Genomic DNA, 11,956 nt, shown 5'->3' with positions numbered 1-11,956 from the left:
TAAAGAAAGACCCCAATCTTTCTACCTTAGATGGTCTAGTACACTTTTCTACCTAGCTTACAATATAAATCAAGTCATTGGATGTTGCATGTGATAACTAGCATGTGACCCTCAAAATAATAATGGAAGTCCATAGATCCTTTTTGGATAAACACAACATAGGTGTATGACCCATTTGACACAAGTGTCAAAAAATGAGACGAATAATACAAAGAGGGAGAGTAATACAAAGGAAAAAGGGGGAGAATAATACAAAGGGATAGAGTAATAAAGAGGGAGAGTAATACAATAGGAGAAAATATATAGGAAGAATAAGAGAAAGAAGAAAGGGGGAGCATATCAAAGCATATTAGCATATGAGTAGAGACATAGGGCTTGAAGTCAAAATGTATCAGCAAAGGCACATTTACTCAAGAAGGAGCACCAAATTTAGGATATAGAATAGACATACTAACTCAGGGAGACTTATCAAACTTTGAAGTATCTAAGATTATTGCAAAATTTTAAAATTTTGAAGTTTTGTATATAAGACAAGTCGTGGATATGTTATGCTCGAGAAGTTAAGGACAATATTGTATATTTAAGTGTTTTTGACACTCATGTCAAAGGGGGAGATTGTTGATCTAAGATTAGCTTTGAAAAGTGAATATCAACACACTTAAGCCATTTTCTTAGTACATGCTAGACTAGTAATACATGGTGAGCACAACATGTAAAAACTAGACCATGCTAAGTTCCAATGAGTGTCAAGTCACTCAAGTGCCAAGTGATTCAAGAATTGAGTCAACAGTGGATGTTAGGAAATATAGATGTCGAGTCATAGTCTACAACACAGTACATGTTGAGCATTAGATACTTCACATGTTGAGTAACACAGTTTTGACATATTTTCTTGTAATGGCACAAACAACTATGTAAACCATTTTTGAGCCAACTTAAAGATCAAATTTTGATAATTGGAGATAAGGAAAAATCTTTATTTGGATTCCCTATGTAATTGCATGTAACCAATAAAAAAACATGAAGGATTAAGTGGGAAAATGGATGAAACTCAACCATAGATTCATACCTAACCCTAAGCTACCTAAGTCTTCTTAAGGAGGATGAAAGACTAAATCAAAATAAGTCAGATGTGAAGAGGAGAGAAAATTGAAGGAGTGAATAGGATAGTTTTCATGTAGAGCATTCAAGGTGACTTATATGAAACAATGAACTACAAAATCAATTAGAGAAGAATAGAGGATAGAGAAAAGGATACAACATTGATACATCTGATCAAGAAAGATAAGGAAAGACATTGATTAGAGGTGATCTATTATCAGGCAATCAAGTGCCAACCATAGGATCTATGCTGAGACATTTTAATAAGTGATTTTAGTTAAATCTCTTTATAGAGTAGTTCTAATAGATTGTATAAAATCCTTTAACGGGGGTGCTTACTTAATTGTAAGTTAAATTCCTCTAACAAGGCACACTTATATTAGGGTGCTATGATCCCCTAACAAGGTGAGACCTAATAGTCTTTGTAGGCCTTTAACAAAGAAGACCTTTCATAGGGTAGATCATATTTCATGGTCAAAACATTGTAAAATTCATTGGATACACTTTATTAATGTAGTAGCAAAGATTTCTGGGTGTCACAAAATGGTTGTCCATGCCATCTATCCAATCTATATCTATATCCATTTCCATCTTCCCACTAAAACGCGACACACTTTCTAAAGAATTTTCTCCTAGGGCTTTGGTATCCTTCAAGGAGGGTTCTACATTCAAGATAGTGTTAGGTTTAGGTACAACATCCTTCTTCCTTCCTTTTTTCTACATCAATAACTTTGTCTAATTTTTCATTAACTCTTCCAAGGCTACTTCATGCAGCCTATTCTTCTCCCTCTACTAATCAATGTCCTTGGGTAGTTCTATAGTTGTCACCATACTAGTTTCACCTATTGATTCTCTAGTAGCTATAAACATCCACCACTTCTCCCAAGTTCTTAACTTGCTTTGATACCACTCTTATTTGACAACCAACCTTGCTCTTTCCACATGATCTGTCATAGGTTATCTTTAGGTCATACACTTGAAAAACTAGGGTTTATACTCACCCTATGCTTCTCAAGATTCTAACCAACCTATCCTAACCATTAGTTGGTGCACATTAATTAGGTAGAATATACACTTCCTTATTACTCTTAAACAATATAGGTAACCCCACGCCTACCAATGACTCCTAAGAAGGTTGACTGGACTCCTTGGACATCCTTAGGCTTATTTAAAGATCCACAACCAAAACCAAGTCCTATTCCCTAACCGAGTCCCAAATTTGAAGACAAATTGAATCTAAGTAGTTGTAAAAAGGCTACAAGAATTATCCCTCCAAATGCACTAAAATAAAGATATCCTAAAAAAATATCCTTAACACTAACCAAAACAAATATCCATTTGAGATATCCTTTCATAGTTCTTGGAGATTTTGGAGGTCTTGGATTTCCAACTTGTCTGTACTATACAGGCACAATTTTAGCCCTAAATTAAGGGTGTCAAAGGTTTACTTGTTGTATGCTGAAAAAAATTCATTTTACACTCCTTAGGGTTCTCACTAGAACTTATCCTCAATATTTTGGTTAGTCCATAACACCTTCTAACTCTCCACATGCTTGGATTGAAGTATCAACAATTTCAATCCTCTCTATAGCTCTTTCTATGATTTTTGATCCCTAACCAAGTTCAAATGAGTTTCCTAGGTCATCAACTTAAAAATAAATATTGTCATTTACATGGGCCCTCCTTTACTATACATGGAGTACATAAATTATAGATCCAAATCCCAAGAAACTATATAATTCTAATGGCAAGAAGTGGCCCTAGGACTCCATCTTGCACTCACACCTCTATTCAAACCAGCAAAGTGGTGAAAACCAAAATATCTATTTTTAAACCTAAAAACTAAATGCAAAATTAAAAATTTTTACAAAGCTTGAAAAAAAACTAAAATTTTCAAACACAAAAGGAATAGTTGGTAATCCATTTTCCCACAAATGCAATGCAAATTCATTAAACTATTCACACTATTTTGTAGCACTATCTATACAATGCCTTCCCAAACTTTCAACAACCCAATGAAAAAATTGGATTTGGTACTTTATAAGTTCTTACATCATGATAATAAATATTTTAGATAGATATTTTCTAAGAAAAAATTGCACAAAGTTGTCAATATTGTCATTGACAATATTTGAATAACTTTTTCACCCCGATGGATTTAGAGCCTCAAAATTGTTCCAATGAACATGTAGACATAGAATATGAATAAAAATACCTTGAACCTAATATATAAGACCTTAATAACCTCATTGTAATAATTTACCCTATTAGGTCCTAAGTCACCTAGTTTGGCTTATTTGGAAACTATGAGAAACTTGACTATTTTGGGCTCTTGCAACCTACCTATGCACACAATAGGACCAATTTAGTCATCTTATTGATCTAGTGATGTGGCTAGCATCACTACAAGAAAAAAAATGTGTGTGTGTGTGTGTGTGTGTGTGTGTGTGAGAGAGAGAGAGAGAGAGAGAGAGAGAGAGAGAGAGAGAGAGAGAGAGAGAGAGAGAGAGAGAGAGAGTGTGTGTGTGTGTGTGTATAAACATGAGAGATGAAGGAGAGATTCAAGGGTAAGTCCAAGGATTTTAGTTTAGCTTGTTTAAGTGATGATTTCTTATTGTGGAGATCCTAATTCAAATACTAAGAGGTACATATTTCTAGAGTTTTAAGTTGTGACACTTGGACTTCCAATTGTTGTTTCTAGCATGCTTTCTTGAAAGAAGTTTGAATAAGAAAAATATTTGTAAACAATTTCAATATAGATATTGAAGGGTAAAGTTTATAATAAAAAGAAAGATATATTTTTATGTTTGTAAGAAAATATTAGATAGATAAAACTAGAAGTGAATGATATGGAAAATTTTACTAGTCAAGGAGATCAAATTAGAATTAAAAAGAGGAGATCCATAAACTAGCATCAGAGTGCTAACCGAGGGAGCATGTAGTAATACAATCTACCAAGTATAAAGGGTAAATCTCATAATAGAGTCATCTTAATAGGTTTATTTAAATCTCCTAATATAGTGCTTACCTAGTTATAATTTTCTATAATTTAATCAAGGTAGAAAAAACTCTTATTAGGACTAGTCATTCATAGGGTCGATCACCAAAAGTGATGAAACATTGTAGCCTTATCAGAAATGCTTAATAGTAATAGTGAAGATTTGTAGGTGTCATCCCCACCCTAGTTTTACCTTCAACTTGGAGGGTTTATAGATAATTAATCTTTGAGTTATGTGTTTACATTTACTTTTATGTTTATGGATGTGATACATAGTTAGATCCATTACAATTTATAGTTATATGATTCATGATGCTGACATGAGATGGGTTAATGGTGAATGCATTTTATTAGTTTCAAACAGTTAAATGTTTCATAGATCTTGATTCACCCTCCCACTCTTAGTACCCTACTTTCCCACTAGAATTCCAATATAAATATCATTATTTATATTACTTTCTAGTAGGTACTATATGTAAAAATGTCTATTTGACCAATTTCATTTCAAGTTCTTTTTATTTTACCTATAATATTTTCCAGTATTACTATGATCTATTGAAAATGTGTGATTTATTGAATACACTATTGTCTATGAGAATCAATTATGTTATATGAATATTTACATCCATTAATCATGGACAAGGACTTTACCTCTTTGATAACCTCTCATTTTTCTTTCTCTTTCTCTTTCTTATATTGATCTTCTTCTTCTTCTTCTTCTTCTTCTTCTTCTTCTTCTTCTTCTTCTTCTCCTTCTCCTTTTTCTTCTCCATCTTCTTCTTCTTTTTCTTCTCCTTCTCCTTCTTTTCTTCTACTTCTTCTTTTTCTTCTATCTAATCAGGTTCATTTTTAGATTTTATCATTATACCTTGATTCTCCTCATTTAGGACTATGTTATCTACAAATGTATCTTGTTCTTCCTCTTTCTCCTCATGCAAGTGATATAGATAAACTTAATGCAAATAAATAAAGTTTTTTTTATTGTACTATTGAATTGATTTGCATCATCTATGTCCTTCTTTATTTCAACTAATTTCACTCTAAATTAAATGTCAACTAGCTTATGAGTTAATTATGATGTTTGATATCTCCTTCCATCTAGTTTATCTAAAAAATGTAAAATAACCTTCTCAGTATCATTTTCTATTTTGTCATATAACACAACCATGATTTTGACCATACTTAACTATGTCCTGATTTTTTTCCTTCATTTTTCCAATATTCATTTGATTTCATATTTAATGATGAAAGTGAAAAGTTGGAATAGACTTGTTGACCTATATTTTTGATCTTCCTCTAATGAAAGTTTCCTCCTCACATAAACATTATCACTAATTGACTTAAGTGTAGTAATTGATATTTCCAATAAGTTCCTTTTAAAGTTTAATAGTGGATTGATAATCAAATTCTGCATTATAGCTTCATCTTATTCAACATACATGATATAGTAATTGTAATGTTTGTCTAATTTTCCTTTATTTTTCAATTTTTATTGTGATCCTCTTTATATCAGGTTTCCCCTTCTTCCATCCTTAATCAATGCTTATCATTTTATTCTTTGGTGCTTCTTCCCCTATTATCTTTTTCTCATCACTAAATTTTTTACTTTTCTTTATTTTGTCTATCTTCTTCTCTTCTGCTATCATCAATTTATTTAGATTAGAAATTTATGCCTTTTCTTTCTATCTTATAGCCCTTGTAGATTCCATTTTCACTAGTTTTCTTGGTTGAATAGTGAGAGGGGTTTGTATTGACCGCTTTGTAGTTTTTTAAGGTTTTAATGTAATTGTACACAGTGGATTCATGAATTCACGAGACCTTAAAGAAGAGTGTAAATAGAATGACAACGAAGTAATCTAGACCCAAGAAAATATTGTCAAACAAAGAGTCCATGAACAACCCATGTTTCCCTAACTATAACCACTAAGATTTCTCTCAGATCAACATATTAGTAACATTTCTAGAACAGGAGTATGCCATGAATTTAGATCTCCAAAGATGTAGGGAAGATCTATGTAATAATTCAGATTATACATTTATGATAACCCTAGAATGCTATGATATGAGAATATAATAGAATAATATATGCTAAATGATGCTAAATAGCATGAAAGGAATGATAAAATGCTATCAAAATGACATGAAATTGCTACAACAATACTAGAAGATGATAACTCTAAATTTACTTATAGAGTAGATGCCTAAAACTTGAGTCCTTTAGCTCTTGAATTTCCCTCCTATTTATAGGATTTTGGAAGGGTTTGGGATAAATATTAAGGTTTCACTTTTCAATGGAAGGTAATGGTGAACACGTAAATATCTCATAAGGCAGTGAGAGAAAAAGTCCCATAGACTTAGTTTGTGAGGATAAAAGAGGATTTTTCCAATCCATTTAAATGTAAAATGGACGATTTTCAATTTTGAGAGGATAAATGGATTTTATTGATTTATTTATTGTTACATTTATTATTATATTTTTGGCTTTTCCCTTTTTCCTTTTATTTCATTTTATTATTTATGAATTGTTTTTCCTCTTTTTAAAATGATTTTAGTCATTTTTTATTTGATATTTGATTGATTGATTACTATTTTACTTCATATAATGAATGATTTAAAAGTCTATTATGTCCTTGTAATTTAATCCTTAATTTACATCCTTTGATCAAAATTGCATTGTTTATGTCTTTGCCAATTTTTGGGTGTCTACAAATTTCCCTCTTTGAGATAATATGTGAATCATATTAGTTCAAAGATTATCTTGATTCTCAAATTTATGGTCAAATTCTAATGATAGTATGTTTGATTGATGATTTTTGATGTTTTGAGGTTGGTATGATGTCTGATTATCAATACTTGATGTTTGATCGTAACTGATTTTGCTGATTCAAAGTTTTGATATTGTGATGTTTTGCTTCGATACCTTGGTTTTTTTTATTATTGATGTTTAAATTATTATTTTTGGCTAGGGCAAAATATTTTTGATATTTCAATAAATTTTGATGTCGTAGTTTAGATACCCCAGTTTGCTATGGATGTGCAATTTTGATGCCCTAGTCCAGATACCCAAATTTGATATGGATATACTACCCTCTAATAAATGAAATTGGAAAATTTTGATATGTGAAAATATTGAGGGTCTAATTTTAGTTCTAAAATAATAGATAAGAAAATGCAACATGGGTTATGTTTTGTTGATCATGTTTGAGAAATTTTTGGTTGAAAGATTATAAAAATAGCTTATAATGTTAAAAAATGTACTAAAAGGCCCAGAGAGGGGATAAATAGGTCAAAAGACCATTTTCAACTTTCATTTTGACATTCCCCTTTTTTTATTTGTGACTTGGAGCTCTAACCCTATGAAGATGGTTGTCCTACTATGAGAGCATAGGTTCAAGTAGGGGCATTGATACGAGGAGCTAGCCGACTATGATCCTCTAGTAAGTTGTCAAGATCTTCTATTTTAAAGCTTTTTAGATTTCTACATGGGTTTTTTCAAAATTTTATGTGGATTTTCTCTGTGAATGTTTTATTTTAAATGTTTTAGTGCATTTGATGTTTTATTTAGCACTAGTAATTTCTTTTAACATGTACGAATGATCAAGTAGCACATCCACATGCCAAAATAACACTTTTAGAACCCTAGGTTGACAACTAAATAAAACATAACATAGAACAATAGTGTTTATGTCAATTTCTATAGTGCATCTAAATGGTTGAGCATATTTGAGGTATCCTATAGTGGATGCAGAACATCAAATAATGTATATGAGTTTGTAGGTTTTGCTTAGGGAAACTATCATGAAGAAAAGTTGTGTTAGAGCACTATGAATTGTATCATAGTGCATTTACATTAGATAGTTCTTTTACCCATTTAAATAGTGCATACAAGAAATATAGTGGTGCTTTAACATTTTGTGGCACAACTACAAATTTCAATTGTGCATTTGGAGATTTTTGTGGCCCATATGCATATTGTAGCACACATGTTGAATAGGGGAGCACATATGATGTATATAATAGAACAAGTGAATGCTACAACACATTCAATCTTTGTAATAGCACTTATGAGATTTCAAAGAGTGAAAATAGGTATGAAGTATTTATTGGGCATAAGATAATGCAAGAAGCTTGATCATGATTTTGTCAAATGGTTAGTTGTCATAACAAGTCAAATAAATAGGGATCTTACGGTCATAGGATGATGTGTAGGATCAATCAATTGATGTCATATAGCTGAAAAATAGTTCCCCCAAGGATACCGAGTAGGGTAACAAACATGTCCATTTTTGGATACAAAGTAGGAGAAATAACATGTCCAAGATAGAACCATTAGCTGAATAGCTAGATAATTGACAACTGATTGATGTAGAATAATCACTTATGCTATAATATTCATGTTTCTATTTGATTGTTTGATAAAAAAGTATGTGGGTGTAAGCTCAGGGTGCAAGTATGATGATGACATGGTTTACTTTTATGGTCTACAATATTTTCTTGGTCAGATTTCCTCAATGATAGAGAGGTTCTACTTTAGGTGAGTTGTGAGATAGTTTGGGTAGCGATAGGGCATGCTATAGAGATCAACACATTATTCTTAGGTACAATTAGTCAGGTAAGTATGGGGAAAATATTGGAGTATGAGGCTTGTCAAGAGGAATTTTTGTAGGTGATAGAATTACCATAGGTATGGGCACTAAGGGATAGAGAGGTAGATGAAAGAATGGAAGGGGACTATGCAGGATGGTTCAGAGAGAACCCATTCCCATGGTACATAGGTCTAATATAGCCTATTCTTAGTATTGATGACTAGTCAAGTGGATGAGAGAATGAGGATGACGAGGATGGATGTGGGAGAGGTAAGGGTCAGTTTTAAGAAAGAGATAGAGCTAGAGTTAGAGTCAAAGTTGGGGTGAGAGTATGAGAGAGGTAAGGAGGGAGAAGTCAAGTAGTAGTGTTAGCCCTAGCGAGGGTTATCACAAAAGGCCTGATATAGAGGTTGCTAGAGCAAGATCAATGGCCAAGGTGGGGTGAGGGTGAGGGCAGGTGTATGTAGTGGTATAGGGTCTATCCAGTGGATATGTGATGTTGGGCATAGCATGAGAGAGTAGGTTAGGCCAGGTTGCTTGATGATGTGTAATTTATTCAATGACAGAGGTTGTGGGTACATGTTCTGACTATAGGTGCACTATAGGCATAGTGATAGTAGTAGGTACCACCATAGGAGAATCTTCCACTAGAGAGGCTAGTTGGGTCATTGGATATAGAGTCTCAGATGAGTTTCATGGAGGCACAAATGAGCTAGTTGATGAGCATTGTACAAGTTTTTATTTGCCATGATAACACCAACTACCACCACTACGGATAGAGAGGGCTATGATTAGTCAAATGGAAATAGCCATACTCATTACAAAAATGATAGATGCTACTAAGTAGGATCCACGAGATGAAAGGATTGCCCTGAGCGACTAGGGACTTGTGAAGAAGACATAGATGGATGATATAGATGTTGAGACACATGGTTGATCTTTGTACCATTGATATCACACTTTTATTGACATATCATATATATCATTGATGAGAACTAACAGATGTCATTGTGGATGTACTTTGTGATAATTTATGTTCATGTTGATGTGATCATTATCATATTCATGTTGATGTGATCCATTTTATATTCATGTTGATGCAATACATTTGATAATCACATTGATGCAATCTTTTGATTTGTGAGATAGTCAAAATTTTTTGATGTTCAAACTTCTACACTAGTTATACCATGGATTCGTGTATGCATGCAATGCCATGATGTGATTGATATGATAGTTGTAGATGTTGATGTATTGTGGATGATTAATCTAGTACATAGATTAGTAAGATATGTGGATAGTGAATGAAGTAGTTGATTGACATGCATGAGCGAAATGTGCCAATGAAATGTAATGTATAAATGGAAATATTTTGTAATGGTATGAATGTAATGAAATATGTGTAATGAAATGAAATAAAATGTTGTATGTAAAGAAATGAAATTTGATTTAATAAAATGTGATGTGATGAAGTGAAATGTGGTATGTAATGAAATGAAATTGGATGAAATCAAATGAAATGAAATGTGGTAAAAGAAAATTTAATGTGTTAAAATTAAATGGAATGAATGATAAATGAAATGTGAGTAGATTAAATGTGAAGAACTATAATGAATAAAATGAAAGGATGTGTAAAAGTGTAAAATGAGGAATGGATGGAAAATATAAAAAAAAATGATAAGTGAAATGTGAGGGTAGGCTTAGTTTAAATGGAATGTAATTTGATGAAATAATAGTTAATGTGATTAGATGAAATAGTAAATGAAATGAAAAATGAAAAAGTAAAACATGATTAAATGTGGGAAAAGACAATGAAATAATATATGAATGAAACATGATAAAATGCAAGGAATTGATAAAATAAAATATGATAAATGGGCTGAAGATAAATGAAACATGATGAAATGAAATGATAATAAGAAACATAACGAAATGAAAAAAAGATAAAATGATGTGATCAGTGAAATATGATTAATGGCAATGAAATATGAAAAATGATGAACAAAAATAAATATGAAGGAAAAGTGATCAATGAAGTGAGACCAAAAGTGAAATGTGAGGAAATAATGAAGTTTGACATAAAAATAATGAGATAAAAATAGAAAAGGGAAGATGGGATTGATGCAAGTGAAAAATTGAATGAAATGATTGTGGTAGAGATGAAAATACATGAAGGAATGAGACTCAACATTCAAGATTCAAAAGTGGCAAATAAAACTTGAGATCCAAGTAAGAAGAGGTGAAATAATGAACGCATGAATTATGATTAATGGAGTAATGGAAAGTAACCAAAAAATTTTGAGATTCAAAGGTCACATAATATAATATGAGCTTATGCAAGGTTGTAATGTTGTGATGAGACAAAGTCCAAAATAGTTAAGTGTTCAACCATACCTGAGTATCTTGTCATGCATTTCATTGTTTGATACCACCCCAAAAAATTGTGTAGCCATTTTTTTGAATGTTTGTTAAGCTTGTCTAAATTATTGTGCCAACCATTTTTTTATAAGGAACCCAAGAAGAAAATGAAAACTAAATGAATGCAACTAGCTATCACTTTTTCTAAGGAGATGCAAATTAACTATCATCATTGAGCATTTAGTAAAAAGTGACCAATTGCAACCACCACTAGCTTATATATGGTGATATGAATATTGCATCATGCCAAGAAGTACAACCAAAGATAGGAAATGTAAACAAAAGATAAGACAACTATTAAGAGAATAATTTATAACCACAATGAATGAAAATAGACATGGAAATAGTCAAATGCCAAATAAATAATCTCACCTAAGATATCATACAAAACTAGTTGAGTTACACATGGCCTTCCAAATGAGAGGAGGCACTTATAAGTGGACACCAATGATGTAGAAACTCAAAGGATCACTAGAGATAAATAGTGAAAAATCAAAGGAAAATAAAATATCATGATTTTATCCTAGCACCTCTAATCAAGTACATCATCAAGGTACTAGAAGTTCATAATAGTAGAAAAAAACCATTTTTTGTGGATCAATAGTGTGGACAGTTGTTTGTAATAGTATCAAGTTTATTTAATTTTTGGTGGACACAACTAATGGTGAAGTCAAGTAGTGTCAGCAGTAATTCAACAATGGAATTGTGTGATTATGTTGGAAGATATGTGTTGGCATGGATCAGGGTGTCTAAGTGTTAGAGTTGAGTGGCAGGTGTACCAGATACTAGTGTGGTGGGATGCAGAGAATGGATGCATGGAAAGGCCAGCAAAGTATAAGTCATGGCAACTGAT

Source organism: Cupressus sempervirens, chromosome 7 (assembly GCF_028749045.1).
Source record: "Cupressus sempervirens isolate cs-2001-9-10 chromosome 7, ASM2874904v1, whole genome shotgun sequence".
NCBI lineage: Eukaryota > Viridiplantae > Streptophyta > Pinopsida > Cupressales > Cupressaceae > Cupressus > Cupressus sempervirens.
This window is presented reverse-complemented; position numbering follows the sequence as displayed.